This window comes from Bos indicus x Bos taurus, chromosome 4 (genome assembly GCF_003369695.1).
Source record: "Bos indicus x Bos taurus breed Angus x Brahman F1 hybrid chromosome 4, Bos_hybrid_MaternalHap_v2.0, whole genome shotgun sequence".
In the NCBI taxonomy this organism is placed as follows: Eukaryota; Metazoa; Chordata; class Mammalia; order Artiodactyla; family Bovidae; genus Bos; species Bos indicus x Bos taurus.
The window spans coordinates 4,887,352-4,911,219 of NC_040079.1; the positions used below are offsets into that span (position 1 = coordinate 4,887,352).

The 23,868-nt window shown below is 41.2% G+C and overlaps 1 pseudogene; it reads left to right on the forward strand.

Moving 5' to 3' along the window:
- The first annotated feature begins 2,461 nt into the window (after positions 1-2,461).
- Positions 2,462-3,342, forward strand: LOC113890971 (annotated as a pseudogene).
- The last annotated feature ends 20,526 nt before the right edge of the window (positions 3,343-23,868 follow it).

Sequence of the window (23,868 nt, forward strand, 5' to 3'; positions counted from 1 at the left end):
GGCAGAAAGTGAAGAAGAACTAAAGAGCCTCTTGATGCAAATGAAAGAGGAGAGTGAAAAGTTGGCTTAAAATTCAACATTCAGAAAACTAAGATCATGGCATCTGGTCCCATCACTTCACGGCAAATAGATGGGGAAACAATGGAAATGGTGTCAGACTTTATTATTTGGGGTTCCAAAATCATTGCATATGGTGACTGCAGCCATGAAATTAAAAGACGCTTTCTCTTTGGAAGAAAAGTTATGATCAACCTAGACAGCATATTAAAAGCAGAGACATTACTTTGCCAACAAAGGTCCACCTAGTCAAAGATATGGTTTTTCCAGTAGTCATGTATGGATGTGAGAGTTGGACTATTAGGAACGCTGAGCACCAAAGAATTGATGCTTTTGAACTGTGGTATTGGACAAGACTCTTGAGAGTCCCTTGGACTGCAAGGAGATCCAACCAGTCCATCCTAAAGGAGATCAGTCCTGAGTGTTCATTGGAAGGACAGGCTGATGCTGATGCTGAAGCTCCAATACTTTGGCCACCTGATGCGAAGACTGACTCAATGGAAAAGACCCTGATGCTGGGAGGGATTGAAGGTGGGAGGAGAAGTGGCTGACGGAGGATGAGATGGTTGGATGGCATCACCAACTTGATGGACATGAGTTTGAGTCAACTCCGGGAGTTAGTGATGGACAGGGAAGCCTGGCATGCTGCAGTCTGTGAGGTCACAAAGAGTCAGACATGACTGAGCAACTAAACTGAAGTGAACTCAACCCACCAAGCAAGCTTCTGAAAACAATACCCTCTGGCAGTCTAGATTCAGAAATTATATAATTTATCCAAGAACAGCAACTAGTAAATTGAATTAAATATGAAAAAAAAAGTGAGTGTTAGTCACTCCGTCATATCTGACTCTTTTCGATCCCATGGACTGTCGCCCGCCAGCCTCTCTGTCCATGGAATTCTCCAGGCGAGAATACTGGAGTGGGTTGCCATTTCCTTCTCCAGGGGATTTTCATAATCAGTGATCAAAGCCAGTCTCCTGCATTGCCTGCAGATTCTCTAGCATCTGAGCCACCAGGGAAGCTCATTTATTTAAATCTAAGGCCTACCAGAAAAGTTGGCAGTCTACTTCTCATGGACTACAAAAGCCCTGGGCTAGACTTTTTCCCCAATCCGGTGCCTGTGTTAGCACTCCTCACATGCTGGTCTGAATTCTGTAACTGAAACGGTCTCCAGGACCACACACCCAAAGAAGTTCCGTTTGCATTTCTGCTGCTGTCAGTGCAAAGTGAGCACTGTTCTCCTGGCCTCTCTCACACTCACCTCCCACCTGTTTCTCAAGTAAGGGAGAGGCACATTTCATTTACCTAGAGGTTTTTGAAAGACTTAAATGAGTTTGTTGAAGAGCTGAGTTCTCCAGATTCCATCTTTAAATGTTATGTTCACTGCCTCTCCTCTTTTGCCCCCTGAAGTTTGAGTAAATATATTTTTGAAAGGTATTAATCTAATTATGTGTCCATGTTTACTTCTCTGTTTATCTATCTGTTTAATTCCTATCCCTCTGTACTGAAAATAATAATCTCATACACTGAATTATTTGGATCACATTTAGGTTTTTGCATTTAATTTAGAGAGACATTTTTTTGAAGTGGTTATGATGTTTAGAGATTCAGACCTTTCCTCATTTAAAGAAACTGGTTAATCAGTTTTAAAAAGAAACAAAGGGAGATTTGATGCCTGGTCTTGAATATTTGAAGAACTGTTTAACACAAGAATAATTAGATAATTTATTTGCTATTAAAAATGTTACTGGGACTTCCCTGGAGGTCCAGTGGTTAAGAATCCATCTTCCAGTGGAGGGGACATGGGTTTGAACCCTGGTCAGGGACCTAAGATCCCACATGCTACGGGGCAACTAAGCACACACACCACGACTACTGAGCCCACACACAGCCGCTGGGCCCATCACTACAGCCACTGAGCCCATGCACTGCAGCTGCTGAGCCCATCACTGCAGCCACTGAGCCCATGCACGCAGCTTCTGAGCCCACGCGCCACAACTAGAGAGAAACCCACGTGCCGCAGCAAAGAGCCCAGCTGCTGCCTAAGCCAAAAATAAATAATTTTTTTAAAATGTGTTATCAATTGCAGGCATACTTAGGTCAAAATGACTTCTTTTGGGACTTCCTCGGTGGTCCAGTGGTTAAGACTCTGCGCTTCCGCCACCCAGGGAATGCGGATTAGATCCCTGGCCCAGGTGGCCCTAGTGGTAAAGAACCCACCTGCAAATGCAGATGACTTAAGAGATGTGAATTCGATCCCTGGTTTGGGAAGATGCCCTAGATGAGGGCATGGCAACCCACTCCAGTATTCCTGCCTGAAAAATCTCATGGACAGAGGAGCCTGCTGGGCTACAGTCCCTAGGGTAGCAAAGAGTCAGACACGACTGACGTGATTTCGCACACACACTGGAAACTAAGATCCCCTACGTGCATTGTGGTGCAGCCAAAAAAAAGAGGGGGAGCAGCAGCTCTTTCCTGGTTGGAACCATGGAGGGTTCAGAAGATAAGAAAAAGAAGGTTTTTGCTATGCCAGAAACCCTTAGATCAAATAAAAGATTTTTGCAGAGCTTAAGATCAAGAGCTTGAGAAAGAAGTCTGCCCTAAAGATGCTTTGAAAAGCAAAGAGAAAGCTCATCTATGAAAAAGTTCTATGAAAAAGCTAAGCATTATGACAGGAATACAGGCAGATGGTATCACAGGAATATAGGTAATCATATCCATTACCTGCAAAAGTTTTGAATGGCTAGGATGGCAAGAAAAGCCAGCAACATCTATGTACCCTCTGAATCCAAACTGGCGCTTGTCATAAGGATCAGAAGTATCGGTGGCATTTGCCGAAAGGTTGGAAAGTTATTGCAGCTTGTTCGCCTCTGTCAGATCTTCAGTGGCACCTGTGTGAAGCTCAGCAACGCTTCAGTTACCACGCTGAGAACTGTGGAACCATACACTGCATGAGAGTCCCCAGACCTGCGGTCAGTAAATGAATTGATCTACAAGTGTGCTTATGGCAAAACCAACAAGAAGTGAATTGACCTGACAGATAACACAGTGATTGCTCGATCTCTTGGCAAAGATGGCATCATCTGCATGGAGAATCAGATTCATGAGATCTGTACCGTTGGAAAATGTTTCAAAGACGCGTGCAACTTCCTGTGGCACTTCAAGTTGTCTTCTTCACGAGGTGGAATGAAGGAAGAGACCACCCATTTTGTAGAAGGTAGAGATGCTGGCAATCGGGAAGACCAGATCAACAGGCTTATTAGAAGGATGAACTAAGGTATCTACTGTGATTATTTTTGTAATCTGGTCAGTTAATAAACAGAGGCTGCTTTCAAATTAAAAAATTTAAATGATAAAAATAGGCAAAGGATCTGAGTGGACGTTTCTCAAAAAAACTGGCTAATAATCTCACGAAGACCTGCTCAATGTCATTATCTATCAAGGAAACGCAAGTAAAAACCATTGTGAGATGGCACTTCTCATCCTGTCGAAAAGTAGATAATCCAGGTGTTGTAGAGGATGTGGAGAAAATGGAAACTGTCCACCGTAGGTGGTGGTGTAAAGAGCTGTGTCTGCTGTGGAGAACACTCTGGAGTTCCTCAAAAGGTTAAGCGGGGAGTTTCTATCAGTTCAGTTCAGTTGTTCAGTCATGTCCAGCTCTCTGCGACCCCTTGGACTGTAGCACGCCAGGCCTCCCTGTCCATCACCAACTGCTGGAGTCCACCCAAACCCACATCCATTGAGTCGGTGATGCCATCCAACCATTGCATCCTCTGTCGTCCCCTTCTCCTCCTGCCCTCAATCTTTCCCAGCATCAGGGGTCTTTTCAAATGAGTCAGCTCTTCGCATCAGGTGGCCAAAGTATTGGAGTTTCAGCTTCAACATCAGTCCTTCCAATGAACACTTAGGACTGATCTCCTTTAGGATGGACTGGTTGGATCTCCTTGCAGTCCAAGGGATTCTCAAGAGTGTTCTCCAACACCACAGTTCAAAAGCATCAATTCTTCTGTGCTCAGCTTTTTTTATAGTCCAACTCTCACATCCATACATGACTACTGGAAAAACCATAACTTTGACTAGATGGACCTTTGTTGGCAAAGTAATGGCTCTGCTTTTTAGTATGCTGTCTGGGTTGGCCATAACTTTCCTGCCAAGGAGTAAGTGTCTTTTAATTTCATGGCTGCAGTCAGGACCCAGCAACTCTTTTTTTTTTTTTTTTTTTTATTCCATCTTTATTGAGGTATTATTGTACATCATTGTGCTTGCATGTGTACTCAGTCACTTTAGTCCTGTCCAACTCTTCAACTCTATGGACTGTAGCCAGTCACGCTCCTGGGTCCATGGGATTATCCAGGCAAGAACACTGGAGTGGGTTGCCATGCCCTCCTTCAGGGGATCTCCCCAACCCAGGGATGGAACCTGTGTCTCCTACAGCTCCTACACCTCCTCCATCAGCTCCTGCAGATTCTTTACTTCTGAGCCAATTAATGGATACAGTTTGGTTGGACATTTGTATAAACCCATATTATTAACACCACAATATAGGTATTAAACATATTCATCACCTACAAAAGTTTCGCTGTGTCCATCTGTTGGATAACCATGTTATTTTTCACCAATTCATATGTTTAAACACGTGAAATCTTCAAAATAGTCCTCTTCGTTCAATCCTCTGGACACAGCAATTCTAAGATTATTCTAATTCTAATCCTCAGAATATAAGAAACAAAAACATATGTCCACATAAAAACTTGTACACAGGGCTCCCCTGGTGGCTCAGTGGTAAAGAATCCACCTGCCAATGCAGGAGACACAGATTCGATCCCTGATCTGGGGAGATCCCACATGCTGCAGAGCAATTAAGCCCATTCACCACAACTACCAAGCCTACAGCCTAGAACCCGTGACCCGCAACTGCTGAAGCCCACGCGCCCTAGAGCCCATGCCCTGCAACAGGAGGAGCCACTGCAGTGAGAAGCCTGTGCCCCATAACTTGAGAGCAGCCCCCACTCTCTGCAATAGAGAAGTGCCCTGGCAGTAACAAAGACCCAGCATAGCCAAACAGAAAAAATACATAACTTTTTGGAAAAAACAAAAAGAAGTGTACACAAATGTTTGTGTGCTGTGTGTGCTGTGCTTAGTAGCTTCAGTCGTGTCCAACTCTTTGCAACCCCATGGACTGCAGCCCACCAAGCTGCAGTCCATGGGATTCTCCAGGTAAGAATACTGGAGCGAGCTGCCATTTCCTTCTCCAGGGGATCTTCCTGACCCAGGAATCGAACCTGAGTCTGCCTCGTCTCCTGCACTGCAGGCGGATTTTTTACCACTGAGTCACTGGGGAAGCCCACACAAATGTTTTTAGGAGCATTATTCATAATAGCCAAAAAATGGAAACAACCCATCAACTTGATGAATGGATAAATAAGCTGTGGTATATCCATGTGATTTACTATTCCTTGACAATGCGAAGGAATGAACTTTTCTTGGATAGTACTGATACACGCTATAAACTGGATGGACCTTGAAAACATAGTGCTAAGTGAAAGGAGCCTGTTGCTAAAGGCTACATGTCACATAATTTCCTTTGCATAAAATATCCAGAATGTGCAAATCTATAAGATAGGAGGACTTGGCACTTTCACTGCTGAGGGTCTGTTTTTGATGCCTGGCCCAGGAATGAAGATCCCGAAAGCTTGTGGCACAGCCAAAAAATATATATATTAGTGATTGACCTGTGGGTGGAGTGTGGGTGGGAAATGGGAAGTTACTTCCAATGGGTGTGAACTTTCTTTTTGGGTTGGTGAAAATGTAAAATTGATTTGTGGTGATGGTTGCACAACTTGGTGAATACACTAAAGTCCATTGAATTCTATACTTTATATGATTGAATGATATTTCTATAAAGCTATTGAAAAAGAAAATAGAAGTATACCATGTGAGAATGTTTAAACAGTAGAAAGGTATTACCTAATTATTAAAGTGTTCCACTTTATACTCAAACATGGAAGATGAGTGTTTTGCCAGGATTCCAGTTTTTTGATGTTGAAGTTGCCTTTCCAAGGATGGAGTCAGATACTCTGTGTTTATCTGAAAGCACCCAGGGCTTGGTCCCAGGGTCTCTGCTTTGTGACTTTAGTGTGATTTTTCTAATACTTTTTTTCTCATTAACTCCTGAGTCTACTGCTGTCTCTTAACTTCATACGCTGGCTTGGATATTTTGAAGTTTAGAGACCTATTCACTGGGAAATCAAACCAGGGCTGTAAGGAAAATTTTGGGATTCTTAGAATGACAAGAGTTCAAATAAGGACAATGGAACCAAAGCAGAATAACAAATAGCCAGCAAGTCCTGCTCTACCAAGGAAGGTGAAGTACTCCTAAGAAAGAAGGTGTAGAAAGTGTTAGCCCAGTCGTGTTCGACTCTTTGACCCATGGACTATAGCCCACCATTCTCCCTTGTCCATGGAATTCTCCAGGCAAGAATACTGGAGTGGGTTGCCATTTCCTTCTCCAGGGGATCTTCCCCACCCTGGGATCAAACCTGGGTCTCCCACATTGCAACCAGACTCTTTACTATCTGAGCCCCCAGGGAAGCCCAGAAGTACTCCTAAGACGGGAGCAATTGAACTACCAGCTGGAATTCAGAATTCTCCACTTCACACTGAGATTGCCCAAGTTCCTCAAATCCTACAGTAGGAGAACTTCCTTTAAAAGTTAGGTAAAAATAGAATATGAACGTTTAAGATCAAGACCTCTTAGGATCTAGATTTTTATTTCAGAGTTCTTCCTTGTTAACTGCACAAAACTTAGGCATAATCAAATGTATCAAGTTTGAAGGATATTCTAATTACTAAAATGGGATTCTACTTACTAAACGGGAAAACCGTCCCGCAGTTTTGAGGTAGCAAAGGCTGTAACACCAGATACGTCTGCCCACTGCTTTGTCAGCACCTTCTCATACTCAGACTTCCAGGTAGCTCAGCAATTTCTTGGGCTTCCCGAGTGTCACAGTGGTAAAGAACTCACTCACCAATGCAGGAGACACAAGAGACCGTGGGTTGGGAAGCTCCCTGGAGTAGGAAATGGCAACCCTCTCCAGTATTCTTGTCTGGAAAATTCCATGGACAGAGGAGTTTGGTGGGTTACAGTCCATGGGGTCACAAAGAGCTGGGCACAACTGATCCACTGAGCCTGCACACTCGCAGCAATTTCTGGATTACAGGAAATTTACATAACTGAAAAGAGAAGAAAAAGTAGAGGGGAGAAATTAAAAGCATCCAACTGAGATAAAGGATAAATAGGGAATGGGAAACAAAAAGGAAATAGACAAATTTAGGGAAAAAAATAGCAAAGTCAAAAGAATAGCAAAGGATGATCAATGGATTAGAAACAGAGAATCTGATTCTGGGACCAGCTCTACTGTTAGTAAATTATGTAGTCTTGGTCACAGCCCTTCCCTTCTCCCAGGTTTATGGGCCCATATAATCAGTGATACTGGTCTTTGGGATCAAGTGAGTATGAGTTCTAAGTATTAAAAAATGAGATTTGATTTCCTTTGCAGTTTGTCTCCTTACTATATAGTTGTTATGAAAACACTCTCTGAAAAAAAAAATATAGTACTTAAAAAAGGTAAATTTGCCAGTCACTGACAAGCTCTATTCTTTTGATGACTCCCTGAACCCAGTCACTGAGACTTATCTGTCACTTTCAGCGTCCTTCGTGATTTTGTCCGGATTCAACAACACAAAGTAATGGTAAGAATCCCCTCCTATCAGAAAGTCTTCTAAACGAAAAGTGTTGATTACCTTAGAGACATAACTGAACAGTGTAACCCAGATCATTGCCCCTGGGATCTTTCTGTCCCTTTCTGTGGCACTTGTCCTTGGGGGCGGGGGGTGGTGCAAAGCCCTCTAGGAAGTTTAAAGATTTCTTTATAAAATGATTATGGCATTTGAAGTCATCTCAAGTCTAAATTAAACAGCTATACAGTACTGCTTTGGGAACATCTGAATTATTGTTTTAACAGAAATGCAGTTAATCATTAAATATGCACAGCAACTTAAACGAGTCGCTGCTGACTTGAATAAATGGATCACTTGTAATGAATCTGATTTTAAAGCAAATGAATACTCTGAAGTGCTTTAAAAGGTTGTTCTAGATTATATTTGAGGTAAATAAGTTAAGAACATATAGTAATCTTTTTTAAAAAAACGAGTTTTTCTTTAATGCTTTTCAGACTTTTGCATTCAGTCCAAGAAGATTAAGAATTTGCCTCTGCACCAAGTTGGAAAATAACAGTGTAGTTATTCTCTTGTCTGATTTTCATAAGCTTTTTAAAAGAGGCATTTTATTTCTGGAGAAACAGTCACAGCTTGAATTTAGTCTTCATGTCCAATACATGGAGGGACTTTTAGTTCCTGAATACCAGATAAGCAAGGACTTTTTGTCCTGCTTGTGAAACGTACCTAAAGTAAGCTCAGGAATGTATTTTCTCAGATAATACTATCCAGACTTCATTATAATATCCTTGAATTTATAATATCCTTGCAAATAAGTAAAAACTCAAAACTCCTTGTGCATATGTATGGTTCATTTTAACAAAAATTTCAATTAAGTGAAAAAATACAGTGCTGGGTTAAAAATCCTCCTTATTTCGTTCTCATAAGCAGTTTAAGTAGCCTTTCTGTGATGTCTGTTTTTGAATTCGCATAGATCACAGGCTTCCTTGGGTGTCAGGACCAGATCTTAACAATCTTTGCACTCTCGGAGCCCAGCCGTGTAGTCAGTTGAAATTCTTCCCATGAAAACCGCCATCCTCTGGTGCTCAGTCACACAATTTCAAACTGGCAAGGATCTAAAGTGAGTTTTTTCAGTAGCTACCAGTGCGTCTGAGAACTGAATCTACTTGATGCAGAACAGCTATTTTGAGTAAATTTCAGAGGTCAGCTGAAACCCCGCACCGGGCGGAACCCTTCCCGGGGACTCCTGCCCGCTGCGCGCTCGGGCTGCATGCGGCATCTCCAAGAAACCTCCCGCGTGAGGCTATTCTTGGCGGACCCAAGTTTCTTTCAGTGATAGACCAAAATCAAGGGGGAAAGAAGGCTCTCTTCGGGGGTCAAAAGGGAACCACGAGAGTGTTTTTATAGTGTAGTTTCCCAGGAACACGGGCAGGGTGGGGGTTCCCTTGGCGCGCTCGGTGAACTCTAGTAAACACGCCTACAGCTCCGCGTACGCGCGCTCTCCAGAAGGCAGTGTCTTCCTGCACCGCCTTTTCCTAATGGATTTCCATTTCATCGATCGGGACCTAGATGCTGGCTAGCAATTAGTCCTAATCAGGCAGCAGGAGTGTCTGGGGGGGGACTGCCAGCTAGCCTAATTGCTGGCAGCTGCGGGGACGCCCCACGCGCAGCTGCGGGGCACCGGCTGTTAACCCTCTGTGTCCCGAGCTCCACACGGAGGCTCGGCCCGGCAAAACTGCGGCACGTGTGGGGATCGGTGGATTATCTTTATTTGGAAAACTGCACTGAGAAGCTTGGATTACTTTATCTCCAAAGATACTTTAGGATAAGGGGTGAACTGTATAACCCTGCTCTACAGCGGAAATTCATAGAGGGACTGAAACAGGATTTTTTAAAAGCTCTATCATGAAAATCATCAAAAATTCACGGAAGTGGAATAAGCCCATACATCCATCAAATACTACTCTACATGCTGCCATTCTTTTTCATTTATTTCCCATCTCCGTTTTTGTTTGTATTGTAGTTGCTTTTTTTTTTTACTTCTTAATACATGTTTATTTGAAATAAGTGAGCTTTGTTCACAGTTCTTCTGTTCCTTTTTTCATAAAAGCTGCCACCTCTCTTTTCTTTACATTCTGTCCTGTTTTTTTCATGATAGGTATTTTAGAGGGATGACAATTTTTCTCCCCACCCACCCACAGAAATCCCCACAACCACCTCACACAAATGCAGATGACCAAATTCTGAAAAGTGACTTCATAATGGATTTCCAACCTCTGAGCAGTAGAGACAGCACAGTCTGAAAACCAGGGTGGCGCAGTGACATGTCTCCAGAGATGAAGAAGGACCCTTTTGGTTTCCAGAACAGAACAGACTTGCTCGAGAGGCCCACAGACCTCGGCAGATCACCAGAATCCACTTGATCTTTCTGCTTGGGAGGACCGTCACTCCGTCCAGGACATCACTGCCCCCTACCCTGGGCCCCCTGCCCCGGTTCATCAGTGCTCCCAGGGCTTCTCAGCTTACTGGAATATTTTAAAGCAGCTCTCAGACTTCTTTTCACTTCTAAGTGCTTTAGTGTATGATTCTAATATATATGGAATATAGCCACAAAATTTACTACACTCAACAGAACAGCTAATAATTAATAATTCCATTGAATGTGTCTGCTTCAAGGATCTAGTCAAAGTCAGATGTATATAGTTGTGATTGAGGTGACCATTTGTTCTGTACAATTCACATTTTAAATATGGTAGGTTATATCCTCAAGGTGTACTTTCATGTCTTCCCCATGTTTTCTGTAAATCCACAGTAAAATCTAGAAGCTTCATGAGAATTAGGTTTGGGTTTTTTTTTCCCAAGAATACTTCACAGGTGGTGCTATGAAGTTCTATCACTTCTTCCTCAGGAGGCACAAATGTCTAACTGTCCAATCTCAGTGATGTTAGGATTGACCACTGAGTCCAAATGTCGTCAGTCTGATGCGTCCATCACAAAGTTCTCCCATTAACTTTACCTGATAGTTTCAGCAGACATTAATAATCCTTGCCTAGAATGATTCTTTCATTTGGGGTTACTAAGTGGTGGCATTCTAATCTTTTCATTCCTTTGCCATGTATTAATATTAGCCATGATTCTTACAGAGAAGAATTTCCCCCTCATGTTTTTTAAGGCAGGATAAATAACTCGGTTCCTTTCTCTTGTATCAGATTGATTCCCTAAGCCACCTCATAATGTAACTATGAACAAAGTTTTGGATTTTTATATGTTTGATGTGTTTCAGTCCAAAGTAGTCCTAGTTTTTTAAATGCTTAATCATCTCAGATTTATTCAGTGGTACTTTTCAAACTTATTCTGTACCCTTTTTATTTGTCTCTGTTAGCCTTGGAAACTTTTCTGCCCTTTGCCTGGACTAATAGTTTTCCAAGGAGCCCTGGTTGCTTTTAGTAAACTGGGAATGATGGGTATTCTGTCTAATGGATTGTCATTGCTTCTAGTCCAACGCACTATGTTTAAAGAGACAAAATGAAGCTGTATTGAATTCAGGTTGGTATTAGTCTCCTACGGAGCGATACCCAACTGTACTCACCTTAAACTTCCTCCTTCCTGTCCCAAAGCAACAAGTGTCTATGGTTTTGGCATCTCCAGTTCCAGGACACATGGTCAGTTCCCTCCTCACTTGCCTCCTCGGTCATCCTTGCCTTCTCTTATCAGTGAGTCAGGGATGGCCACTCGCTCCTCTGTCCCCTAGCTTCCCTCCCAAGCTAGCTAGAATGAATGCTCTCTGAAAGCAATAATGATTTCTACTCACTTGGGAGTCCTCCATAATGCTGAGCACAGAGTAGGTTTTCAATAAACTTTTGCAGTTAATTGTCACAGATCCCAATCTGTGCTGCAAATTCTCTGCTTTACATCAATCAATCTCCCATCCAGGGACTGGGTTGGTGTTTTTTTTTTTTTTTCCCCCAACACAAAAGAAGCATCATTCCACAACCATTTTATAGAGATGGAATAAAATAAAACTCTGTAATTGATTCTGCTCCAAAGAAGCCATGCATTAAGGGGGAGAGACCGTGCCTCGAGGAGCTGTCGGCTTCATTACAGGCTCCACGGCAGGCCACGTGGGAGGGCAGGCAGGCCCTATGGAAAGGGGCTGGTTAATGACCTCCAGCCCTCCTGAAGCACACTCCCGCCCGCACCTCCACGGGGCTGCCAGAAACCAATGGGGCGGGGGGATCTTTGCTCTGTTCCTTGATATTCCAGGAACAATGTATCATTAACGATTTCTCATATTTCCTAAGGAAGATTATTTGATGGAGCCAAATAAGTTGATCCCAAGATAAACCAGCTATATATCCGGAGAGCCGCTGGACACCACCTATAGATGTCCTGTGTGCATCTAGCAGTGGCGAGACCTCGAGAGGAGCAGATAAAATAGCACCCAGTCTTTCACCGCAAAGAGGCATGGGCCCCCCAGATAGGAGTTCCAGAATTAACCTCCACTGCTGTTTCTTCATTGAGCTTCTAATCACATGCTTCACCCATTACACTATTGATTTGTCTTTTTCCTCCTTAATTAGTAGGTGGAGTCTTTATGTTCTGTGGTTATTGTATGCCAAGGGCAGACAACCCATCAAATTAGCTTAAGAAAAGAGTGAACTCCTGGACTCTCCTAATTGGGAGTCCAAGAGTAGCTCTAAACTCTGGCGCAGGGAATGCAAGGACCCAGACAATTAGGCAGGACTCTTCTGCATTTACCTTTCAGGTCTGCTTACCTCTGTTACCTTGGTTTGATTCTTCTGGAGTTAGGTTTTCCGTATGTACCCAGAAACATCAATGCCAACAGGAAAACGTTCTTCTGTAGCTCCAAGGCTTGTGCTGTGCGTGCGCTCAGTCACTTAGTGGTGCCTGACTCTGCAGCTCCGTAGTCTGTAGCCTGACAAGACTCTAATTAACTAACGATTCAAATGTCTGAGGAGTGATGGGACAAAAGAATGGGGTCCTGAACAGCCCAACCTATTACAGACATCAGTCCTCTCAGTATATATGTGACATGTGACCTTTCTAAGCCTCAGTTTCCCCTCCTATAAAATGGAGTGATCAAAATCGTAACCATACCCATCAATAATAATTGTAGTTAGATAATTCATATAAAATACTTAGCATAATTCCCGGCATATAGTAACCCTTGTTACTATATCTTGGCTATTATTATCTTTTAATCATTGTATATTTTTCCTAGGTGGTCATTTTTTTATACTGCATTTTTCTATTTATGTGAAGTTCTAGAACAAGAAAACTACTTTTTTTTTCTTTATAAAATAATGGTTATAATTTCCTGAGCTATACAATGTACCTTTTTGTTTTAATTTTTTAATTATTTAATTTACTTTAAATGAAACATGAATATTTTTAATGATAAAAGGTACAATTCTTGAAGAAGATAGACATCATAAACCATTACACTTGTTAATAACAAAGAAACAAAGATATATAAAGCAAAAATCAGAATAAATATGAGGGAAAAGAAAAGAATATATACTCATAGTGAGACATATTAACATTTCTCTGAGAATATTTTATCAAGTGCAGAAAAAAGAATAAGAGCATCTTGGATGTCATTGATAATTTAAATATAATAGATTTATATTTAGTTAATATTAATCATATCCTACACAAATACATTTAAAATTTTGTATCTCCTACATTATTAGATGTCCATAAGACATTTAGAAAAACTGGCAAAGAGATAAGCATTACTAAATTAAAAAAAATAGAATTCTTTTTTGTATGTGTAATTCAGTTATACACATATTTTATTTTTGAAATTATTTCCCATCATCAGTTCAGTTCAGTCAGTCATGTCCGTGTAACTGAATTACACATACAAAAAAGAATTCTATTTTCTTAAATTTAGTAATGCTTATCTCTTTGCCATCATAGGTTATTATAAGACATTTACTGTAGTTCCCTGTGATAACAGTAAATTTTTGTTACTTGTTGCGTATCTATTTTTTAAGTTAGAAACCTAGCAATCTATTCATACTAAATCAAACAAGTGGAATCAAAATGTCATTATTTTTTTAGTTAGGCAAAAATTCATGTTTTCTAAAACGTACACATTATACATATTATTTATATATATGTATACAAAAGCTTTCCTACTATGCGTGATAAAGGCTTGAGAAAGAACATAAAAAAAAGATGGAGAAATTGGAAAACATAAACTAAATGAAATGGGAGCACTGAATATGAAATGGAAAAAGTGAAACAAACTAGATAAAAGTAAAAGTTCATTATGTTGTCCAGTTGTTTTTAAACATGGCTGCTCATTAGAAATATATCCGGAGCTCTGGCAAAAAAAAAAAAAAAAAAGGAATACCTGGGTATTTGTATTTTTCAAAAACTTGCAAGATAATTCTGATATGCATCTGAATTTTAAAAAAGTGATTATAGGTTTTTCTATTAAATGGTAGTTTTGATGATATAGAATTCTATCATTTTTCTGTTGACCAATCATGATTTATTTTTTTAACAAGTTGCTCAGTCGTGTCCTTTTGCCTGGAAAATCCTATGGGTCGCTAAGAGTCAGACACAACTGAGCGACTTCACTTTCACCTTTCACTTTCATACATTGGAGAAGGAAGTGGCAACCCACTCCAGTGTTCTTGCCTGGAGAATCCCAGGGATGGGGGAGCCAGGTGGGCTGCTGTCTATGGGGTCGCACAGAGTCGGACACGACTGAAGCGACTTAGCAGCAACAGCAGCAGCAGCAGTCGTGTCTGACTCTTTGTGACCCCATGGATTGTATAGCCTGCCAGGCTCCTCTGTCCATGGAATTCTCCAGTCCAGAATACTGGAGTGGGTAGCCTTTCCCTTCTCCAGGGGATCTTCCCAATTCAGAGATCGAACCCAGGTCTCCCGCATTGCAGGTGGATTCTTTACCATCTGAGCATACAGTGGTATTAAGGGAGTAATAGGTACATAATCACAATAGTAAAAGATGTTTACCAGTCTTCACAATCAATAACCAGATGAAAAATAAATAATTACAACTGCAAGCCATGATTGGAATATGATTAACCCAACAATATAAAATAATTACGTGTAATTTAGGGGGTGAAGCAGACTGATGTGGTAAGTGGAAGTGCATGCACGCACAAGTTTCATCTGCTCAGCCAGTCTGTGTCTTTTGATTGGTGCATTTAATCCATTTACATTTAAGGTAGTTATCAATATGTATGATCCTATTAGCATTTTCTTAATTGTTCTGGGTTTATTTTCTATAGGTAGGGCTTTTCTTTCTCTGGTTTTCTGCCTAGAGAATTTCCTTTAGCATGTTGTAAAGCTGGTTTGGTGGTGCTGAATTCTTTTAACTTTTGCTTGTCTGGAAAGCTTCTGATATCTCCATCAAATCTGAAGGAGAGTCTTGCTGGGTAGAGTATTCTTGGTTGTAAGTTTCTTCCCTTTCATCACTTTAAATATGTCATACCATTCCCTTCTGGCTTGTAGAGTTTCTGTTGAGAAATCAGCTGATAACCTGATGGGAGTTCCCTGATACGTTATTTGTCATATTTCCCTTGTTGCTTTTAATATTTTATCCCTATCTTTAATTTTTGTCAGTTTGATTACTATGTGTCTGGGTGTGTTCCTCTTTGGGTTTATCCGGGCTGGGACTCTCTGTGCTGCCTGGACTTCGCTGTTTATTTCCTTTCCCATGTTAGGGAAGTTTTCAGCTATTATCTCTTCAAATATTTTCTCAGGTCCTTTCTTTCTCTCTTCTCCTGGGACCCCAATGATGCAAATGTTGGTGCATTTAATGTTGTCCCAGAGGTCTCTTAGGCTGTCTTCTTTTCATTCTTTTTTTCTAAATTCTGTTCTGCATCGGTGATTTCTACCATTCTGTCCTCCAGGTAATTTATCTGTGCTTCCACCTCAGTTATCCTGCTACGAATTCCTTCTAGTATATATTATTCATCTCTGTTTGTTCTTTAGTTCCTATAAAGTGAAAGTGAAGTCGTTCAGTTGTGTCCAACTCTTTGCGACCCCTTGGACTGTAGCCTACCACGCTCCTCTGTCCATGGGATTTTCCAGGCAAGAATACTGGAGTGGGTTGCTATTTCCTCCTCTAGGAGATTTTTCTGACCCAGGGATTGAACCTGGGTCTCCCACATTGTAGGTAGACGTTTTACCGTCTGAGCCACCAGGGAAGTCCCAGTTCTTACAGGTCTTTGGTAAACATTTCTTGCATCTTCTCAATCTTTGCCTCCATTCGTTTCCCGAGATCCTGATTCATATTCACTATCATTTTTTCTGAATTCTTGTTTGGAAGGTTGCCTACCTCCACTTAATTTAGTTGTTTTTCTGGGGTTTTATCTTGTCCCTTCATCTGATATGTAACTTTCTGCTTTTTCATGCTGATTAACTTTTTGTGACATGGTTTTGTTTTAGTCGCTGTGGGATTGTGGTTCTTCTTGCTTCTTCTGTCTACTCTCTGATGGAGGAGGCTAACAGGCTTGTGTAAGCTTCCTGATGGGAGGGACTGGTGGTGGGAAAAAATGGGTCTTGCCCTGGGCAGGGCCTTGCTCAGTAAAGCTTTAATCCAACGATCTGCTGATGGATGGGGTTGTGCTCCCTCCCTGGTAGCTTTTTGGCCTGAGGTGGCCCAGCCCTGGGGCCTACGGGCTCTCTGGTCGGGTTAATGGTGACCTCCAAGAGTGTGCCAGAGGGGACCTTCCCAGACAGCTGCTGCCAGTGCCCCCGTCCCTGCGGTGAGCCCCTGCTGACCCGAGCCTCCACAGGACACCATCCAACACCAGCAGGTAGGTTTGGTTCGCTTCCTGTGGAGTCACTGCTTCCTTCCTCTGAATCTTGGTGCAGGCAAGGTTTTGTTTGTGCCCTCAGTCCATGGAGTCGCCAAGAGTCGGACATGACTGAGCGACTACACTTTCACTTTCCAAGCCTGGAGTCTCTGTTTCCCCCAGTCCTGTGGAAGTCTTGTAGTAAAATCCTCCTGGGCTTCAGGATCAGATTCCCTGGGGATTCCCAGTCCCTTTGTCGGGTCTGCAGGCTGGAAAAGCCTGACATTGGGTTCCAAACCTTCACAACAGTGGGAGAACTTCTGTGGTATTATTGCTCTCTAGTTGGTGGGTCACCCACTGGTGGGTGCGGGATTTGATTTTATCGTGATTATGCCCCTCCTGCCGTCTTGCTGTGGGCTGTTCTTTGTCTTTGGACACCGGGCATCTTTTTTGGTAGGTTCCAGCGTCCTCCTGTCCATGGCTGTTCAACAGCTAGTTGTGATTTTGTACTCGCAGAGGAGGAGATGAGTGCACGTCCTTCTACTCCACCATCTTGAACTAGAAGTCCTCCCCCAGGTTGTCATTTTTAACGTTATTTATGGTATCTCCCATTGAACAGAGCTTAATTTTTTTTCTGTAGCAACATCTAAAAATCTTTTCTTTATGGTTTCTGAGTGGTGTCCTGCAGGAGCCGGGCCTTCCCTATACCCCCAAACAAAAAGAAAAAAAAAATTTTTTTTTGGCCACTCCTCGCAGCCTGCTGGATATTATTTCCCTGACCAGGGACCCAACCCATACCCCACGCAGTAAAAGCACGGAGTCCTAACCATTGGACCACCAGGAAAGTTCTTGCAGTTTTATTTTTATTTTTAGTGTTTAAGTCTTTACTTCATGAAACTAATATAATGTTATATGTCAGTTATACCTCAATTTTTTAAAAAAGAGGAGGGAAAAAAGTGCTTGAGTCCACCTTCTTTTCCCCACTAATTTGAAATTTTGTTTTTATTATTCAAATTTAATCTTTATCAAATGCTAAGTTCCTACTGTGAACTGACTTGTTTCTAATTTCTTCTGTGTGATTCTTTATTTCTTCCTATGCCAGTTTTCATTGTCATAGTTTTATACTAAATTTGATATTTAGGAGGATAAGTTTCCCCTGCCATCATTCCTGTTTTTTTTTTTAATGTATTTTTCTGTTCTTCCACTCTCTGCTGTTCCAATTAATCTTTAGAATCAACTTATAAAGACACAATTAAAAATTAATTAGAACTTTATTTAAAATGGCATTGAATTTATGGGACAATTTGGAAGTAATTAATATTTTCCTAATAATGAGTCTTCTTGTTTAGAAAACAAAATAAATCACCATTTTTAAAGGTATTCTTCATGTTCTTGAGTAAGTTTTAGAGAGTTCCTTTACAGGTAATGCCTCCAAGGTAGTACTAGTGGTAAAGAACCTACCTGCCAACGCAGAAGGCTCAGGTTCAAACCCTGGATCAGGAAGATCCCCTTGAGTGGGAAATGGCAACCCACTCCAGTCATCTTCCCTGGAGGAGGGCATGACAACCCACTTCAGTATTCTTGCCTGGAGAATCCCCATGGACAGAGGGGCCTGGTGGGCTCCAGTCCACGGAGTTGCAAAGAGTGGGACATGACTGAGCACACATGTTACAGGTAACAGAAGTAACATACTTATCATTACGCTTATTCAGAGATACTTTATTTTATATTTTTTGTGGGTTTTTGTTTTTGCAATTGAATACAATTGTTCTTTTCCATTAGATTTTCTAATTTATTTTTATTATTTTCATGACTATTAATGTTTTTTTACTTATAACTAGCTATCCTACTGTGATCTTTTTACCTGAAAATCTTAGTTTTTCAGTGGATTTCCACAGATTTTGTAAATGGCCAATCATGTCATATGTCAATAAAGATACAGAAGTCACTTCCTCCTGTAGCTGTTGTTGCCTCTTTTTGTTTTACAGTTGGAGTTGGTCCTGCAATGAAATAATGGCCGTAGTCATGACAAGCACTCCTGCCTTGTTCCTAGCAGGGTTTTTTCAGCTTTACGTATGGCATTTGTGTTGACTTTTTTTTTAATCAATTATCTATTCCTAGGTTTGTTGCTGTTCAGTCGCTAAGTTGTGCCTGACTCTTTGCGACCCCGTAAACTGCAACACGCCAGGTTTCCCAGTCCTTCATTATCTCCCTGAGTTTGCTCAGTGATGCCATCCAACCATCTCATCCTCTGTTGCCCCCTTAAACTCTTGCCCTCAATCTTTCCAGCATCAGAATCTTCCACTGAGTTGGCTCTTAGCATCAGCTAGCTGACGTATTGGAGCTTCAGATTCAGCACCAGTCCTTCCAATGAATATTCAGGACTGATTTCCTTTAGGATGGACTGGTTGGATCTTGCTGTCCAAGTGACTCTCAAGAGTCTTCTCCACACCACAATTCAAAAGCATCAGTTTTTCAGTGCTTAGTATTCTTTGTGGTCCAACTCTCCCATCCATACATGACTACTGGAAAAACCATAGCTTTGACTAGACAGACCTTTGTTGGCAAAGTACTGTCTCTGCTTTTTAACATGCTGTCTAGGTTTGTCATAGCTTCTCTTCCAAAGAGCAAAAAAATTGTCTTTTAATTTCATGGCTGCAGTCACTGTCTGTAGTGATTTAGGAGCCCAAGAAAATGAAATCTGCTACTGTCTCCACTTTTTCCCCATCTATTTGCCCTCAAGGAAAGGGATCGGATGCTATGATTTTCATTTTTTGAATGTTGAGTTTTAAGCCAGCTTTTTCACTGTCCTTTTTCATTTTCATCAAGAGGCTCTTTAGTTCTTCACTTTCTGCCGTAAGGGTGGTGTCATCTGCATATCTGAGGTTATTGATATTTCTTCCAGCAATCTTGATTCCAGCTTGTCCTTCATCCAGCCTAGCATGACGCTTACTCCTTGGAAGAAAAGTTATGACCAACTTAGATAGCATATTAAAAAGCAGAGACATTACTTTGCCAACAAAGGTCCATCTAGCCAAGGCTATGGTTTTTCCAGTGGTCATGTATGGATGTGAGAGTTGGACTGTGAAGAAAGCTGAGTGCCAAAGAATTGATGCTTTTGAACTGTGGAGTTGGAGAAGACTCTTGAGAGTCCCTTGGACTGCAAGGAGATCCAACCAGTCTATCCTAAAGGAGATCAGCCCTGGGTGTTCTTTGGAAGGAATGACGCTAAAGCTGAAACTCCAGTACTCTGGCCACCTCATGTGAAGAGTTGACTCATTGGAAAAGACTGTGATGCTGGGAGGGATTGGGGGCAGGAGGAGAAGGGGACAACAGAGGATGAGATGGCTGGATGGCATCACCAACTCGATGGACGTGAGTTTGAGCGAACTCCGGGAGATGGTGATGGCCAGGGAGGCCTGGCGTGCTGCAGTTCATGGGGTCGCAAAGAGTCGGACACGACTGAGTGACTGAACTGAACTGAACTGAACTGAACTCTGCATATAAGTTAAATAAACAGAGTGACAATATACAGCCTTGATGTACTCCTTTCCCAATTTGGAACCAGTCCGTTGTTCCATGTCCAGTTCAAACTGTTACTTCTTGACCTACATGTAGGTTTCTCAGGAGGCAGGTCAGGTGGTCTGGTATTCCTATCTCTTTAAGAATTTTCCATAGTTTGTTCTGATCCATACAGTTAAAAGTTTTAGCAAAGTCAATGAAGCAGATGTTTTTTGGAGCTCTCTTGATTTTTTATGACCTAGTGGATGTTGACAATTTGATCTCTGGTTCCTCTGCCTTTTCTAAATCCAGCTTGAACATCTGGAAGTTCACGGTTCACTATGTGTTTTTCGGGAACGATTGTTGAATCTATTGAAATACTTTTGTTTTTCTGCTTTTCTTTATTAATGCAGTGAATCAGTAGTAGATTTCACAATTTTATGTCACCCTACATATTAATCTTTTTATTTTTGTTTTCCATTGAAGTATAATTGACATACAGTGTTATATTAATTTCAGGTGTACAACGTAGCAATTCAACATTTATATACATTACAAGGTGATCACCACAATAAGCTAGTTACCATCTGTCACCATTTAAATTTGTCACAATATTGACAATATTTCCTATTCTGTGTATTGGATCCCCTATTCTGCCTATCCTTCCACTTCACTCCTCTCTGGTATCCAGTTTATTCTCAATATCTGTGAATCTGTTTCTGTTCTGCTTTCTTAATTTGTTTTATTTATTTATATATTTTAGATTCCTCATATAAATGAAGTCATATGGTATTTACTAATATTTTAATTGATTGGTAGATTTTATTTACTAATATTTTACTTGGCATTCCTCATCAGTTGTGTCCAACTCTTTGTGACCCCGTAGACTGTAGCCCACCAGGCTCCTCCGTCCATGGGATTTCCTAGGCAAGAATACTGGAATGGGTTGCCATTACCTTTTCCAAGGGACTCTTCCCAACCCAGTGATCAAACCTGGATCTCCTGCGTTGGCGGTGGATTCTTTACCACTGAGCTACCTGGCAAGTCTCCTCTATGTTTGTAGCTCTCCTTTTTGTATCTTTGGCCGATTTTTTGATCAAGGTTTCACTAGGCTTGTAGAATGAATTGAAATTCTTTCTTTTTTCTATTATCTGAAACAGTTGAATACCAAAAAAAATTATAGTGTCTATAACTTTGGAAGATTTAATGGATAATTTACCTATTATAACATGAAACTGGCTGGAGAATTTTGTGGAGATAAATCTGTGACCACACTTTCAATTTTTTCTATACTTAATAGTTCATGTTTTCCTAAAATTTTTGAAAAAATCATATCTATGTTTTCAAGCTTATTAAATTTTTTAAAGATTTGATGTCTGTACTTGTCATTGCCTTGTCAAATTTTAGTATTCTTTGCTAGGAATACTAAATCATTTTTGCTTTATGATTTTTAAAGCTATGTTGCTCAATTCATGAAGAATCATTGTTATATCTTCGTAGTGGAATATCTTTTGTTAGTGTAAGTGTTTGTTTTTAGTCCCATTAATCCTTGTACGTCCTGCTTTCTTTGTTTTTCCTTGTCTTTATCCATCCCTGGCTTTTCAACCTTCTTGTGGAATTTTGTTTTGGATGTACTTCTTATGAAATGCATATAACTTTTTAAAATGCAATATAAGATTTTTTTGTATTTTAATAGAATTTAGTCTATTTAATTTTTTACTTAGTCTATTTAAATTTTTAATGATCCTTGATATACTTGGTCTGATTTTTAATATCTTCATGTTTTCTATTTCAGTGTATGTCTTGTAAAAAGCTTATAGCTTTTTTTAATGCAATCTGAGATTCTTGGTATTTTTAGGGAATTTTAATAGAATTTAATCTATTAAAATTTTTAATGATCCTTGATATGGCTAGTCTGGTTTTTAATATCTTCATGTTTCGTGTTTATCTTGCTTTTTATAGTTTTGCTTTTCTCCCTTGTGGCTTTTGCTGCATTAATCTAATTTTCTATATTCCTTTGCCCCCTCAATTTAGTAATTCTAATTCATTTTGTTTTTCTATTGGCTATATTGCTTTAGCTTGTGTTTATAGTGAAATGGAAAAACACTGTATACAAATAAGTACTTAACAGATTCTCTTAAGCAAAATGATGACAATGGCAACATCATCAATGAAACTATCTTAAATCTTCAAAATCCACTTCACTTTGCTGACATCATCTAAAACAAAGTTCCTAGCTTTAAGGTTCTCCAGTGGACTTTCTCCTTTTGATTCTCTGGCTGCCTACTTACGTGAATGCTGCTGCCTTGCTTAATGCCTCTTCACACACGTTGCCCGTGACTTTCCACATTTGGATGTTGTTCTTTGAAGTGGAATTCTCTTATCATCTGTCTTGTCACATAGTTCACTCCATGACTGACACAGCTTCTATCCACTCAAACTTAAAAGTGGAAATCATAAGTAGTTTCTGAAATTCATTCAACTAGCCCTGAGTTTATGGAGCACATGAGATGGCCAGATGATGTTCTACCTCGTGTAGGTACAGGAGTAAACAGATGAAGAGGGGGCGGATTGGCAGTAAACAGACAATAGCAAATATATAAACAAGTAGGTGTATGGTATGATGTCCAAGGGTAACAAATGCTGTAGTAAAGAAGAGAGAGGTGACAGGTGATAATAAAGTTGTTTTGTAAAATAAAATTCAGTTAGTTCTCTATTTTTTTAGCCAAGCCACACAACTTACGGGATCTTAGTTTCCCTACCAGGATCTAAACAGAACCTGGAGCCTCAGGTGTTAAAACACCGAGTCCCAGCCACTGAACCACCAGGGAATTCCCTGAAATTGCTGTTTTATTTTATTCTATTTATTTGGCCACACCAGGTCTTAGTTGCAGCACATGGGATCTTCACTGTGGCGTGTGGAATCTGTTTCCCTGAGTAGGGATCGAACTCAGGCCCCCTGTTGTATGGGGAGCACGAAGTCTTAGTCACTGGACCACCAGGGAACTCCTGTTTTAGATAATGTGGTTAGTGAAGAATTGATGCTTTTGAACTGTGGTGCTGGAGAAGACTCTTGAGAGTCCTTGGACTGCAAGGAGATCCAACCAGTCCATCTTAAAGGAGGTCAGTCCTGGGTGTTCATTGGAAGGACTGATGCTGAAGCTGACACTCCAATACTTTGGCCACCTGATGCGAAGAACTGACTCATCTGAAAAGACCCTCATGCTGGGAAAGATTGAAGGCAGGAGGAGAAGGGGATGACAGAGGATGAAGTGGTTGGATGGCATCACTAACTCGATGGACATGAATTTGAGTAAGCTCTGGGAGTTGGTGATGGACAGGGAAGCCTGGCGTGCTGCAGTCCATGGGGTGGCAGAGGACAGGACTGAGCAACTGAACTGAACTGAAGACATCTCTGAGGAGGTGATATTTCAGCAGAGCCCTAGATGCAGTGCTGGAGAATCTTGCAAATACGTGGGAAGAGAACCTTCCGGGCAGAGGAAGCAGATAGTGCAGAGGCCTACCGGAGGGCGGTGGGGTGGGGTTTGATGGGCTCACATGCTCCAGGAGTAGTAGGCCTTCATCAGCAAAAGTGAGGGCGGTGGGAGGTTGATGGAAAGTCTGGGGGGCCATGGTAAGGATTTGAGGATTGTACGTTAACCATAAGCAGAAGGCACTAGAGAGTGTGGGCCTGGGCAGTCACGTTGTCTGGCTCACGTTTTAGAAGGTCAGTCGGCGTGGCAGAGCGTAGATGCCCAGGAGCAGGACTGGC